Below are 16,061 nucleotides of genomic sequence, written 5' to 3'. Positions count from 1 at the left end.
CCTTCCAGCCACCCCCCTTCCTCCCGCCGCTGCCAAAAGCTTCTGCCGGGCGAAGCCTGCGTGGATCTGGCGGCGGCGGGCCATTGTTCCTCGTGCAGACCGCTCGCGGGCCGGGGGAGCTCCGTGGGGCGGCGTGCGTCGCTTCTGCTGGTGGTGGTCGGAGACAGTGGGGCGGATGCGTTCGCGGCTCCCTTCCGCTGGCCTTCCCCGAAGCAGCGTCTCCCTACTGTTGGCGACCGGTGGGCGTCGGGGATGGCTGCTGGTTTCGGCTCGGATGTGTTCAGTGGAGGTCGCTGTGAGGCGCGGGGTGGCGGTGCTCGCCCTTGCCCGAGGCGCCGCCGTCCGCTCTGGCTTGTGATTCTGCCTTCTGGCAGCGCGGGCGTGGGAGGCGCGCCTGTCGGATTCGGCTTGGCCCGATCCGGTGGGGAGTGGCGGGGGGCAGGTTGGATCCTGCCGGATCTGGCCTGCGGCGACCCGGATTTGGTCATGTGTGGCGATGGGGCTGCAGTGGCCCTACTCTGTGGTGGTGCAGGGAGCGGTGCTACGAGATCAATTCGATGCTTATTGGAGGTGGTCTGCTCATTTGGGCGAAAGCCCCTGCTCCTGCCGGAGCCAGCGCCGGTGACGCCTGCGGGCGCCGCTAACCTCCTTGGAGGCGGCGCTGTCATGGTGACTACCCCTTCACATCCCAGGGGAAACCCATGTTCCAAGCCCATCTGGAACGGACGATGGCGGCGCACATTGTGTCGCATCCCTTCTTGAAGGCATCGTCTGGGTTAGGCTCGGTTGGTCTCTGTGGTGGCTGCTCGTTGCAGGTTTGACGGTTGTGGTGGCGCGGCCGGCTTAGCGCTGATGGTGGTTTGTGCTTTGTTGGCGAGGAGGTGGTGCTCTTTATGCGAGATCATGGATCAGCCTTGCTTTGGATTGGTTCTGATTTTCATCCGAAGCCGGGTTAGCGGGGTCGTTATCCTACTCAATGGATCACCTCGTTCCCATATGACACCTCTACCTCTGCTGGGTGTTGTTGGGTGGCGACCAGACGGCCAACGTTCAAGGCTCTCCTTGCTTGGTCAGATGATGATGTAAGTTGAGGTCCTCCTCCTGGCGGGTTGTGCTGATGAGATTTGTGATGGCGGTAGGTGATGTTGGTGCGTCCAGCTCCGGATTGTCGGAAGGCCTTCTTCTCCCTGTGTGCCCTTTTCTCGGTGGGTCTTCCGGTGGTTCTGTTGGATGTGTGTGTGTGTGTGTGTGTGTGTGTGTGTGTGTGTGTTTTCGGTTGCATCTCTTCTCTTGTTTTCCCCGTATACTCTGGTTCATTTGAACCTATCTTGTATGGAGCCGCGAGGCTTCTAGGCAAATTCGATTGAATATATTCAGGTGGAGGGCTTTGCCCTCCCCCGGTGACCTTCAAAAAGAAATTATGGTTTATTAATGATTTTCATTCAATATTATGTGTATTCATTTGATGTGATGACAAAAAAAAATTAATTGACCATAAACATTTCTGTTTTTTGACGTAAATGAGCTGCCAATCTGACCAGTGAAACCTTCGGCCGACAGCTTGACTGGTTCGGTTGCCACTTCGGTTTATTATAAACTATGGTTCAAATTGTTAGGAAATATTATTAGTTAAGATGTTAGCGTCAGTTTTAGGCTAGCATAGCAGTTAGGATTTCCTATAGGCTAACTACCTACAGTTAGGGTTGTCCATACGCTATCTATGGCAAAGGGACATCATGCCTGTTTAGACAGGCACAATCATTGTAACCGACGTTGTAACACGCCTATTCAGATGGTATATAAGGCTGAACAATAACATCAATAAAACTACTCCATTCACTTCAATCTCTTATTTCTTCTCACGTTATTCGCACGCATGCTCTGAAACAGAGAGCTAATAGGCATAGGAGAAGTACAGAGAAAACAGGTGAGAAAGATGGCAACTTTGCCGGAACTAGCATTTGCCTTTGCAAGGCTTGTCACAAGACGCCATCGCCCCAGGTTTGCTAGCCAGAACTTCGGCATTGCTGTTTACCATCGCCGGGCGTTTGGCACTCGCCGCCATGGCCGCCTGGACAGGAATTGTAGCCTCCGCCGCCGCAACCGCTGGGTGCCCCGACGCCGCTCCGGCCCTGGTGGTGGCCTCCGCCATCGTCATCACGGCAACAGCTGGGTGTGCCGACGCCACCAAACTGGCAACCGCTGGGTGCAGCGCAACCACTCCAAGGGAACACCGGAGCCAGGCACGAGGACGGTTGTGCCCAAGGAAGTGACGCCGGTCATACCACAAGAGGCCGTTGCCGAACCAGTGGTTGTTGACGAACAAGTCGCTGCCGTGCCGGAGATCGCAGCCGAAGAAGTTGCTGCCATGCCGGACATCGTCGCTGAGCAGATTGTAAGACAATAGGCTTTGGGGGGAACCGGCACAACCCTCTAGGGGTGGCCTATCACATATATATATATAATGAGGTGGTATACAACGTTACAATATACACATGTAAATACAGTCTAACACCCTCCCTCAATCTTAGCCACTTTCTAATGAATCTAGAAGGGTAAGATTGCGCCTGCAAGTCTCAAACTGTGGCAAAGGCAATGGCTTGGTGAAGATGTCAGCAAGTTGATCCTTGAAAGAAATAAACTTGATCTGTAGTTGCGAGAGCAGGCGAGGCCGGCCCTGGTGAGAAGGGCCCAGACACCCTGGGCGAGGCAGGGGCGGGCGAGGCCAGGCCTGGTGATGACTGCCCCGACGCCCTGGGCGAGACGGGGACCGAGGAGGCCGGCCCAGTCGGCGGGGTTGCAGGGCGCGACGATGGCGAAGGCAGCCCAGAAGCCAGAGGCGACCGGGCCAGGACGTCGATCGGCCGTGCATGAGCACGGAAACCGAGGCCATGCAGGGGCGCCATGTGCTCCTCATGCACAACAGAAGGTGACGAGGATGAAGGCGATGGCGACGAAGAGGAAGATGGCACTTCCAGAATCTCCAAACGAGCCCCACGACCAGTGCCTGCACCATGGTTAGGCAACAATAGAGGAGAATATGCAACATCATCAAATTGGTCAGAAGCAACAGAGGATGAATGCATGACAGGTGGCTCGGTAGTGGACACAGGGAGTTTGGCAAAGGGAAAAACATGCTCATCAAACACAACATCCCGAGAGATGTAGACACGATTAGTGGGCACATGAAGACATTTGTATCCTTTATGAAGAGAGCTATAACCAAGAAAAACACACTTCTTGGAACGAAACTCGAGCTTACGCTTGTTATATGGACGGAGATGGGGCCAGCAAGCACACCCAAACATCTTGAGAAAGGTGTAGTCCGGTTGTTCATTTAGGAGAACTTCAATGGGAGTCTTCATATTCAAAACACGAGTGGGAGTACGATTGATGAGAAAACATGCAGTGGTGAAAGCATCACTCCAAAAACGAAACGGAACAGATGCATGGGCCAAAAGAGTCAGACCAGCTTCAACAATGTGACGATGCTTACGTTCTACTGAACCATTCTGCTGATGTGTATGTGGACATGCTAAACGGTGAGTGATCCCAAGCGACTGAAAGAAGGAGTTGAGGTTGCGATACTCGCCACCCCAGTCCGACTGAACATGAACAATTTTGTGCTTGAGAAGGCGTTCAACATGTTTTTGGAACTGAACAAAAATGCCAAACACATCAGATTTACGTTTGATAAGATAAAGCCAGGTAAAGCGGCTGTAAGCATCAACAAAACTGATATAGTAATTATGACCACTAACAGAAGTCTGAGCAGGACCCCATACATCTGAAAACACAAGTTCTAAAGGATGTTTCACCTCACGACTGGACTCCGAAAAAGGAAGTTGATGACTCTTCCCCTGCTGACAAGCATCACACACTGCTACATCTTTATTACTAGACACACTAGGAAGCTCATGACGACGCAAAACATGCCGGACAATAGGTGTGGCCGGGTGACCAAGACGAGCATGCCACTGTGACGGAGATACCCGAACTCCACTGAAGACGCGAGCGACGCCAGGATGCTCCAGACGATAGAGACCTTGGCAGAGCCGCCCACTAAGAAGAATGTCCCTCGTGCCCCGATCCTTAATAAAAAGATCAAAAGGATGAAATTCACAAAGCACATTATTATCACGAGTGAGGTTAGGAACTGAAAGAAGATTACGTGTCACAGATGGAACTCGAAGAACATTGCGAAGTTGAAGACTCCTATTGGCATGTCTAGTGAGAAGTGATGCTTGACCAATATGAGAGATGTGCATACCTGCTCCATTGGCGGTGTGGATCTTGTCGGAGCCATGGTAGGGTTCACGAGTGTGAAGCTTCCCCATCTCACTGGTCAGGTGCTCTGTCGCCCCAGAGTCCATGTACCAGTGGGGATCAATGGAGTAGGACTGAGTGTGTCCCTGTGGCTTCTGCGGCGGCGGACGATCAGCCATGGCGACCTGACGAGCAAAGTTGCGTGTATCCTTCCCGTCATTGCCGAGACCAAGAAAACCCCGCTGGAAGCGCTTGTGACACTTCGAGGCCCAGTGCCCATCGCGACCACAAAGCTGGCACACACGTGGACCGCCAGCCCCTGGTAGCGTCGCAGTAGGAGGAGGGGCCGAGGCGGGTGGTGGTGACTGCCCCGAAGGAGCCCTGGATGAAGCAGAGGAGCGACCACCCTTGGTGGCGGCGTTTGCCGAAAGGGCGCTGTTGCCCCTGGATCGGCGCGTCTCGACTCGTTGCTCAGTAAGCAGGAGGCGTGAAAAGACCTCGTGTGCTGGCATGGGCGTGGAGTTGCCCCTCTAATTGATGATCTCGACTAGGGCGTCATACTCCTCATCAAGACCATTGACAATAAACGAGTTGAACTCGGAGTCGGTGAGGGGCTGTCCAATGGAGGCCAGCGTGTCGGCGAGACTCTTGACTTTGTTGTAGAACTCAGTGGCGGTGGAGTCAAGCTTCTGACACTCCCCAAGTTGGCGACGGAGCCCAGATACACGAGCCTGCGACTGTGCCGCAAACGAGCGCTCAAGAATAGTCCATGCCTCGTGGGACGTCTTGGCGAAGACAACAAGCCCAGCAACGGCCGGAGAGAGCGACCCCTGGATGGAGGAGAGGTTCGCCTGATCCTGCCCTGTCCAGACACGGTGAGCCGGATTATAGACCGGACCGTGCACGCTGTCAACCAGCGCAGGAGGGCAAGGGAGAGAGCCGTCGACATAGCCAAGCAGATAGTGACTCCCAAGAAGCGGAAGAGCCTGCGCGCGCCAGAAGATGTAATTGTCCGACGACAACTTGATGGTGATGAGATGGCCGAAGTGAAACGGCGGCGGCGGCTGCGATCCCATCGAGGAGACTGGCTGAGGTGAGACCACCGTGGAGACAGTCAGAGGGGCAGCCGGCGCGGTGACAGAGGGCGCGATGGCCGCGGTTGACGCCGCGAAGCCTGCCAGCGCGACGTCCTCCGCCACCAGCGGCGCAGTGGCCGAGGGCGCGACAGCCGCGGTTGACGGGGCGGCGGCGGTGTGGGCCACAAGCGCCTGCCCGGGCGAAGTAGCAGCCGGCGGGAGCGCGAAGAGGGAGCCGACGCTCCGTGTCCCGATCGGCGCCTGAAGGGAGGCGGCATCCAGCGGCCTCGAGAGAAGTGCCGCGAGGGATGCCGGCAGAAAACCGGTGGCGGTGAAGCCGGACGCAGCGGCGGACGTCATAGCAGTCGGGCGACGGCGACGGCGGGCGCGGCGGCGGCGGCGGCAGCGGTGGTTTAGGGTTTTTAGGCGGAAGCGGACGTAACCTAGCGTGATACCATGTAAGACAATAGGCTTTGGGGAACCGACACAACCCTCTAGGGGTGGCCTATCACATATATATATAATGAGGTGGTATACAACGTTACAATATACACATGCTAAATACAGTCTAACACAGATGATCGACGCAGAATACGAAGACGAGGCCTCTGCCTCAAACGTCAGCGCAGAAGCTGACGACCTGATGCCACTACCGCCGGAGTTCACCGTTCCGCCCATGAAGTGGCTGCTGGGCGGACCGAGCGCCGGTTGGCTTGTCTACGATCCCGAGCGTGACTTTGGCGACGAGGAACTCCCGGCGCCACCACCAGCATCATTTCCGACGATGTACTACTGCCCGCTTCACGGGTACGGGCCACGCCTGCCGTTCTCGTCGCCGCCAACTGCGGTTGACATGGAGACGCTACCGTCGGGCTTCGTCATCAACCTCCTGCCGAAGGTGAAGACAGACGAGATCGAGACCGCTGCGCCGACCCTCGCTCTCCCAGCGCTCCCCGACCACAACCTCCCAGCACCGGATGTGGAGGAGAAGGAGCACCAGGAAGCGGCGCCGCAGTCCGCACTCCCGACGCCCTCGCCGGAAGCCCGTGTACTACTCCGTCGCTTTGCATCAGCCGTGACTGCTCGCCCCGCTGGAATCCGCATCGGCACCTGGTCGCCGGAAGCACTTGGTCTCACTGGCCGCGTCGCAGATCTCAGCCTTCACGAGGCCGCCGCCCAACCCCCCTCCTCCTCTGCGGGGGGGCCACCACGCCGCTGAAGGAGCCGGCCCTGAGCGCCGGCCTGAAGCAGAGCTCGAACGAGCGATTGTGGAGTGGATGTGTGATTTGGGGTGTACCTTATCCACTCCCTCCTCGATTCCTTTTACACGCTTCAGCGGTGCCGACAGAACCATGGGCCACGCCACATGACCAAACAGGCCACGTCTACTACCACTCGGGATGTGTAGTACTCCCGTTTGTATTAGTTAGACGTACTCCCAGTTTGTATTCCCTAGCTGGAGATTTACTCCTTTATAGCAATATTAAGTGTGCTATAAATTTATGTTTAGGACCCTCAGTTTGTCCTTCAATCATATATGGTGTTGTAAATCTATACTGTAGCCCTTATATCCACAAATATCTGTAATATGACATGTTTATTAATATTTGTTTTAGTATATTGTAACATGTTATTTGGTACAACAATTTTATTTTTGCATTTGAGATATATATATTTTTCTTGCAAAATTCTCTTTTTAATATGAGATAAAAAAGCCAAAATAAAATATGTGATTACTTTGAATTATATTTGTACAATCACAAGGTAATGGCATCTACTGTATATTACAGTTTTGCCTGTTACTCAGAGGCATTTTATACCTCCATAGTGCTCTTCCAAATATATCAAAATTCGATGGTCTTCACATATATGGCTTGCAAATTATAAATGTTCCTCTAGAACATATTTGTTTTTTACCAAAATAAATTTTACTATCAAGTAAAATTAATCAAATGCATGATCATACATGCAGGAAATATGGCTGACATCAATAAGAAAGAATTCCAAGAACTACAAATAGATGGAAGTAACTATCTATCATGGGCCATGGATATGAAAATATTCTTAAGTGGACATAGCCTTGGTCCTTGCATTCTCGCACCCCCCGAAAATGCTCCAGAAATACCTCAAGTGGTAAAGTATGCAGCATTGCACTACATAAGGCACCACCTCCATCCTGATTTAAAAACTGAATATTTGATGGAGGAAAGTCCATTTGCTTTATGGGATTCCCTCAAGGAGAGATATGACCAACAAATAGCAATAATATTGCCAGAAGCCCAAAGAGAATGGTCTCTTATAAGGTTTCAGGACTTTAAGTCCGTTTCTGCATATAATTCTGCTGTGCATGAAATTAACTCCAAACTAAGATTTTCCAATCAACAAGTTTCAGATAGATGTAGACTTAATAGAGAAAACTTTATGCACTTTCCATCCCTCGATGAGGATATTGCAACAGCAGTATCGTCAACATAAATACACAAAGTATTCTGAGCTTATATACACATTACTTCAGGCCGAGAAGCATGATGAACTTCTGATGAAGAATCATAATGCTCGCCCAACGGGTGCCATGCCTATCCCTGAAGCACATGCTAATGCTCATTTTACTGGTAAATTTGGAAACCATAAAAGGAATTTCCAAAAATTCAAGGGAAAATGGAAACAAAATAACGGTCCGAAGACCAACGGTCAAACTAAGGGGAAGATCATTTCAAGAAACATGATCAAAATGACAGCTCTCAAACTTGTCAAAGGTGTGGATGCATGAATCATCGTACTAATTAATGCCGAATTCCCAAGCACCTTGTGGATCTATACATGAAGTATGGACAAAAATGCGAACAAGTTCATGGAAAGAAAATTGAAGCTCACTTCAACACCATTCAAGATAACCCTCAAGCCGGTCCTTCTCAAAGTTCTATTGAAGTATTCAAGCCGAAGGACGATATCATCCTCGATGAAGACATGCTTGTGGGTTACACCCAAGATGTTTTTGGAGACCTCACTTAATCTCCGGAAATATGTTGATGTCATTTAGCTATTTCAATACTACAAAATGTTATATATTGTATAACAATAAGTAGAATAAAGTCTTTCAGACCACGTATATTATATTATGTGAACCAGACATAATATTGTAATGTATTTATATTAGAATTTTATAATATAAATACCTTGTATGTAATTTTATGAATATATGAATAAGATAAGATTTATTCTAAAATATTCTCTTTCTATCTATATAACTTTTACGGGAAAAATCCGATGGAATAAGAGTTAAGTTTAGTGGATAGTGCTACCACTAATACAATTTAAAGGGAAGCAACATACTTCTAAACTCTTACAGAGAGAAAGCAATTATTGGTTCAAGAAGAGCCACTTTCACACTCCCTATGGGTACTCCTATCGTAATTCAGAATGCACTCTTGTATCCTAAATCTACTCGTACCCTTATAAGTTTCAAAGATATCCGATCTAACAACTTCCATCTAAAACATTAGAGGTGGATAAGACATAATTTTCGCTTTTAACAAAAAGCAACGGATATGAGGAACAAACTCTTGAAAATTTCCCTTCATTCTCATCCGGATTATACTTTACATACATCAAACCTGTACCTTATGTTGCGTATAAAATAATTTGGGATAAATTCAAGACTTGACATGATACCTTGGTCACCCCAAAATTGGGATGATACGAAAGATTAGTGAACATTTTGTTGGTCACAATTAAAAGCTGCAAAAAAAAAATCTCAAGTCATCAGATTTTATGTGCACCACATATGCCATGAGAAAATTGATTTTTAGGACACTCTCATCTTAAAATTCAGAAAGTAGCCATTTAAATTTCTTGAACACATCCAAGAATATATATGTGGACTACTCAACCATTTCTGGGACATTTATTCATGGTATCAATAGACATCTAAAAAATGATCTTATGTGAGTCTCTAACCTCCACAAAACCATGAATTCCTAAATTAATTGCTCAAATTATCAAATTAAGAGCAAATTATCCTACCATATGGATTAAACCCATTTGAATGCCGTTTTCACGAGCATGTATGATTTTTATGAAGTACCTCATGTACATACCCAAAATTGTGCAGCTAAATTGTTTATCAAAAGAATAAAACTAATAATGTGACCACTTCTACAGAATTTTAATATGCCAACATCTTGTTGGAAACATGCGGTCTTACACGCCGCAAATCTATTCTAGATCATAGCAACTGCATATCATACTGATTCCCCTTACAGTAAGTACGTGGAAATCAAACAAGTATTTTCCATCTGCAAAAATTCGGTTATATACCGATATCACCACTCCATCGTACATGGGCCCTCACATAAATTTGGGATCTATGTGAGGTATAACTATTTATTTATCCGTCGATCATAAATATTTTAAACTCACATTAGGAGACTTAGTTATTGCCTTTACGCTGATTACATTTAAAATAAGGACATTTTTGGCATTAGGGGGAGATTCGTACCACAAAGAAGGCCAAGAACTTAGAAATGTCATAGACATTCAGTCCTCATATTCACGTACTTCAAAATCTGAACCTAAAGTTCAATCATATATATTTGCAACACTTTGCAAATCTGCCAAATACATTTACTTATGACAAAGACGTCATCAAATCACATTATGCATGCAAGCAATGTGCCATACAAAGTGGAAGTACCTCATACAACCACTATTCTCCCCAAATGAGAGCTAAAGGGGGAGAAACATGGTCACATGAGAAATGGCTCATATGCATCCACGGAAAAAAGAGGAAATTATATCCTCAACTAGTAAATGTAGTTCAAACTCAAGTTGAATAACACATAACGAATGCTCATCATCCAAACCCAACATAAATGTGCACACAATTTGAATTGTTGGGACATCGAAACACCTTGACTCCATTCTTATGGAAAATCACGAGGAGTTAAAAGATGTAAATATTATCTCCACAAATCCTATTGATTCAACATAATCATATAACATAAGACTACATATGTCGACATATATTTGTTCTTAAATTGCTAAAACCTTTAGGGCCCTGAACCAAAGTCCATGGCAGAATGCCTAATGCATTCATATATTGGTTCAACTAGAAGGAAGCAATTAAATAAGAATAGCACTCGCTTAACAAAAGAGATGTATTTACCACTGTAATACATTCTCCTCATAATTATCTTCCCTTTTGGAAGACAAATGAATTTTATTTCATAACAAAAACAATGAGGTGGTGAAAAGCGATGCTTGTAGCATAAGGTTCATGCAGAGACCCGACATCTATTATGATGTAACGTACCCTCTTGCTATAGGTGGAATTACGTTTCGATATTAATATTATTGGCAGTTACAAATAAACCATCCATGTAGTTAATAGACTCGGTGATTACATACTCATATGGATCACCCAATTCAGACATCTATATATATAAGTCCATTAAAGGCTTGAAAGTATGAACTTATGAACAAATCGCAACATATATTGTGTAAAACATCAAAAGTCACTTCATGACTAAAAATAGTTGAAAAATTGTGTGGTAAAATCGACTACGAGAGTTCCTTCTTTAAAAAGATTACTCACATAATGATTGCTTGATTACATGTAGTTATTAACAAAATCCCTCACCGGATTCTACATGACCTATGTATATACGAGTGATTTTCATCTTCAAAGTATATACCAGATATGAAAGGTGCTCACAATCATATCAAGACGGATATTATGTAGTTAAGATTCAACAGAATCATCTTCCATTATCTATCGAGATAATACCACTTGTATTGCTCAAATACATACGATTTATATATTGAATAATATTGCAAGTTGAGACTTTGCAAAGTTCAGGGGGAGAAAACTCCTAGAACTAAACTTATTAATTATCATCCGATAATAAGATAATGTACTCTTTCCTTATGAGTTTTCCAATATTGGTTTCTCATTCTCTATAGGTGTCTCCGAAGGTACATGTTAAGTTGGTGTATTTTGAGATTAGGATTTGTCACTCCGATTGTCGGAGAGGTATCTATGGGCCCTCTCGGTAATGCACATCACTATGAGCCTTGCAAGCAATGTAGCTAATGAGTGAGTTGCAGGATGATGCATTACATAATGAGTAAAGAGACTTGCCGGTAACGAGATTGAACTAGGTATTGAGATACCGACGGTCGAATCTCAGGCAAGTAACATACCGATGACAAAGGGAACAACGTATGTTGTTATGCGGTTTGACCGATAAACATCTTCGTAGAATATGTGGGAGCCAATATGAGCATCCAGGTTCCACTATTGGTTATTGACCGGAGACGTGTCTCGGTCATGTCTACATAGTTCTCGAACCCGTAGGGTCCGCACGCTTAAATTTAGATGACGATTATATTATGAGATTATGAGTTTTGATGTACCGAAGGTTGTTCGGAGTCCCGAATGTGATTACGGACATGACGAAGAGTCTCGAAATGGTTGAGACATGAAGATTGATATATTGGAAGCCTATATTTGGATATCGGAAGTGTTCCGGGTGAAAACGGGATTTTACCGGAGTACCGGGGGGTTACCGGAACCCCCCGAGGGCTTAATGGGACTACATGGGCCTTAGTGGAAATAGAGGGAAGCAAGGGGAGTGTGGGGCCCGCCCCCCAAGGCCCAAACCGAATTGGTTTAGGGCAAGGGGGGCCGGCCCCCTCTTTCCTTCTCCTCCTCTCCCTTTCCTCCCCCCTCTCCTAGTCCTACTCCCGGTGGGAGTAGGACTCCCCATGGCGCGCCCCCTCCTAGGCCGGCCGCCCCCTTCCCCCCTTGTTCCTTTATATATGGGGGTAGGGGGGCACCTCTAGACACAACAATTGATCTCTTGATCTCTTAGCCGTGTGCGGTGCCCCCCTCCACCATAGTCCTCCTCGATAATATTGTAGCGGTGCTTAGGAGAAGCCTGCGACGGTAGAACATCAAGATCGTCACCACGCCGTCGTGCTGAAGCAACTCTCCCTCGACACTTGGCTGGATCGGAGTTCGAGGGACGTCATCGAGCTGAACGTGTGCTAGAACTCGGAGGTGCCGTAGTTTCGGTGCTCGATCGGTTGGGCCGTAAAGACGTACAACTACATCAACCGCGTTGTTCTAACGCTTCCACTTCCGGTCTACGAGGGTACGTGGACGACACTCTCCCCTCTCGTTGCTATGCATCACCATGATCTTGCGTGTGCATAGGAAGTTTTTTGAAATTACTACGTTCCCCAATAGTGGCATCCGAGCCTGGTTTTATGCGTAGATATTATATGCACGAGTAGAACACAAGTGAGTTGTGGGCGATAAAAGTCATACTGCTTACCAGCATGTCATAATTTGGTTCGGCGGTATTGTTGGATGAAGCGGCCCGGCCCGGACCGACATTACGCGTATGCTTACGCGAGACTGGTTCTACCGACATGCTTTGCACACAGGTGGCTGGCGGGTGTCTGTTTCTCCAACTTTAGTCGAACCGAGTGTGGCTACGCACGGTCCTTGCGAAGGTTAAAACAACACTAACTTGATGAACTCTCTTTGTGGTTTTGATGCGTAGGTAAGAACGGTTCTTGCTCAGCTCGTAGCAGCCACGTAAAATTTGCAACAACAAAGTAGAGGACGTCTAACTTGTTTTTGCAGGGCATGTTGTGATGTGATATGGTCAAGACGTGATGCTATATTTTATTGTATGAAATGATCATGTTTTGTAACCGAGTTATCGGCAACTGGCAGGAGCCATATGGTTGTCGCTTTATTGTACGAAATGCAAGCACCCTGTAATTGCTTTACTTTATCACTAAGCGGTAGCGATAATCGTAGAAGCAATAGATGGCGTAACGTCAACGATGATACGATGGATATCAAGGTGTCGCGCCGGTGACGATGGTGATCACGACGGTTCTTCGGAGATGGAGATCACAAGCATAAAGATGATGATGGCTATATCATATCACTTATATTGATTGCATGTGATGTTTATCCTTTATGCATCTTATTTTGCTTTGTTTGACGGTAGCATTTTAAGATGATCTCTCGCTAATTATCAAGAAGTGTTCTCCCTGAGTATGTACCGTTGCGAAAGTTCTTCGTGTTGAGACACCACGTGATGATCGGGTGTGATAGGCTCTACGTTCAAATACAACGAGTGCAAAACAGTTGCACACGCGGAATACTCAGGTTAACCTTGACGAGCCTAGCATATACAGATATGGCCTCGGAACACGGAGACTGAAAGGTCGAACGTGAATCATATAGTGGATATGATCAACATAGTGATGTTCACCATTGAAAACTACTCCATCTCACGTGATGATCGGACATGGTTTAGTTGATTTGGATCACGTGGTCACTTAGATGACTAGAGAGATGTTTGTCTAAGTGGGAGTTCTTTAGTAATATGATTAATTGAACTTAAATTTATCATGAACTTAGTACCTGATAGTATTTTTCTTGTCTATGTTTGTTGTAGATAGATGGCTCGTGCTGTTGTTCCGTTGAATTTTAATGCGCTCCTTGAGAAAGCTAAGTTGAAAGATGATGGTAGCAATTACATGGACTGGGTCCGTAACCTGAGGATTGTCCTCATTGCTGCACAGAAGAATTACGTCCTGGAGGCACCGCTGGGTGCCAGGCCTGCTGTAGATGCAACTGACGATGTTAAGAACGTCTGGCAGAGCAAAGCTGATGACTACTCGATAGTTTAGTGTGCCATGCTTTACGGCTTTGAACCGGGACTTCAACGACGTTTTGAACATCATGGAGCATATGAGATGTTCCAGGAGTTGAAGTTAATATTTCAAGCAAATGCCCAGATTGAGAGATATGAAGTCTCCAATAAGTTCTATAGTTGCAAGATGGAGGAGAATAGTTCTGTCAGTGAACATATACTCAAAATGTCTGGGTATAATAATCACTTGATTCAACTGGGAGTTAATCTTCCTGATGATAGTGTCATTGACAGAATTCTTCAATCACTGCCACCAAGCTACAAGACCTTCATGATGAACTATAATATGCAAGGGATGGACAAACTATTCCCGAGCTCTTCGCAATGCTAAAGGTTGCGGAGGTAGAAATCAAGAAGGAGCATCAAGTGTTGATGGTCAATACGACCACCAGTTTCAAGAAAAAGGGGAAAGGGAAGAAGAAGGGGAACTTCAAGAAGAACAACAAACAAGTTGCTGCTCAAGAGAAGAAACCCAAATCTGGACCTAAGCCTAAGACTGAGTGCTTCTACTACAAGCAGACTGGTCACTAGAAGCGGAACTGCCCCAAGTATTTGGCGGATAAGAAGGATGGCAAGGTGAACAAAGGTTGTGATATACATGTTATTGATGTGTACCTTACTAATGCTCGCAGTAGCACCTGGGTATTTGATACTGGTTCTGTTGCTAATATTTGCAACTCGAAACAGGGACTACGGATTAAGCGAAGATTGGCTAAGGACGAGGTGACGATGCGCGTGGGAAATGGTTCCAAAGTCGATGTGATCGCGGTCGGCACGCTACCTCTACATCTACCTTCGGGATTAGTTTTAGACTTGAATAATTGTTATTTGGTGCCAGCGTTAAGCATGAACATTATATCTGGATCTTGTTTGATGCGAGACGGTTATTCATTTAAATCAGAGAATAATGGTTGTTCTATTTATATGAGTAATATCTTTTATGGTCATGCACCCTTGAAGAGTGGTCTATTTTATTAAATCTCGATAGTAGTGATACACATATTCCTAATGTTGAAGCCAAATGATGCAGAGTTGATAATGATAGTGCAACTTATTTGTGGCACTGCCGTTTGGGTCATATTGGTATAAAGCGCATGAAGAAACTCCATACTGATGGACTTCTGGAATCACTTGATTATGAATCACTTGGTACTTGCGAACCATGCCTCATGGGCAAGATGACTAAAACGCCGTTCTCCGGAACTATGGAGCGAGCAACTGATTTGTTGGAAATCATACATACCGATGTGTGTGGTCCAATGAATGTTGAGGCTTGCGGCGGGTATCCTTATTTTCTCACCTTCACAGATGATTTGAGCAGATATGGGTATATCTACTTGATGAAACACAAGTCTGAAACATTTGAAAAGTTCAAAGAATTTCAGAGTGAAGTGGAAAATCATCGTAACAAGAAAATAAAATTTCTACAATCTGATCGTGGAGGAGAATATTTGAGTTACGAGTTTGGTTTACATTTGAAACAATGCGGAATAGTTTCACAACTCACGCCACCTGGAACACCACAACGAAATGGTGTGTCCGAACGTCCTAATCGTACTTTACTAGATATGGTGCGATCTATGATGTCTCTTACTGATTTACCGCTATTGTTTTGGGGTTATGCTTTAGAGACGGCCGCATTCACGTTAAATAGGGCAACATCAAAATCTGTTGAGACGACGTCTTATGAACTTTGGTTTGGCAAGAAACCAAAGTTGTCGTTTTTAAAGTTTGGGGCTGCGATGCTTATGTGAAGAAACTTCAACCAGATAAGCTCGAACCCAAATCGGAGAAATGTGTCTTCATAGGATACCCAAAAGAGACTATTGGGTACACCTTCTATCACAGATCTGAAGGCAAGACTTTTGTTGCTAAATTCGGATCCTTTCTAGAGAAGGAGTTTCTCTCGAAAGAAGTGAGTGGGAGGAAAGTAGAACTTGATGAGGTAACTGTACCTGCTCCCTTATTGGAAAGTAGTTCA

The sequence above is a fragment of the Triticum aestivum genome, chromosome 4A (genome assembly GCF_018294505.1).
Source record: "Triticum aestivum cultivar Chinese Spring chromosome 4A, IWGSC CS RefSeq v2.1, whole genome shotgun sequence".
Lineage (NCBI taxonomy): Eukaryota > Viridiplantae > Streptophyta > Magnoliopsida > Poales > Poaceae > Triticum > Triticum aestivum.
Note: the sequence above shows the minus strand (reverse complement) of the source record.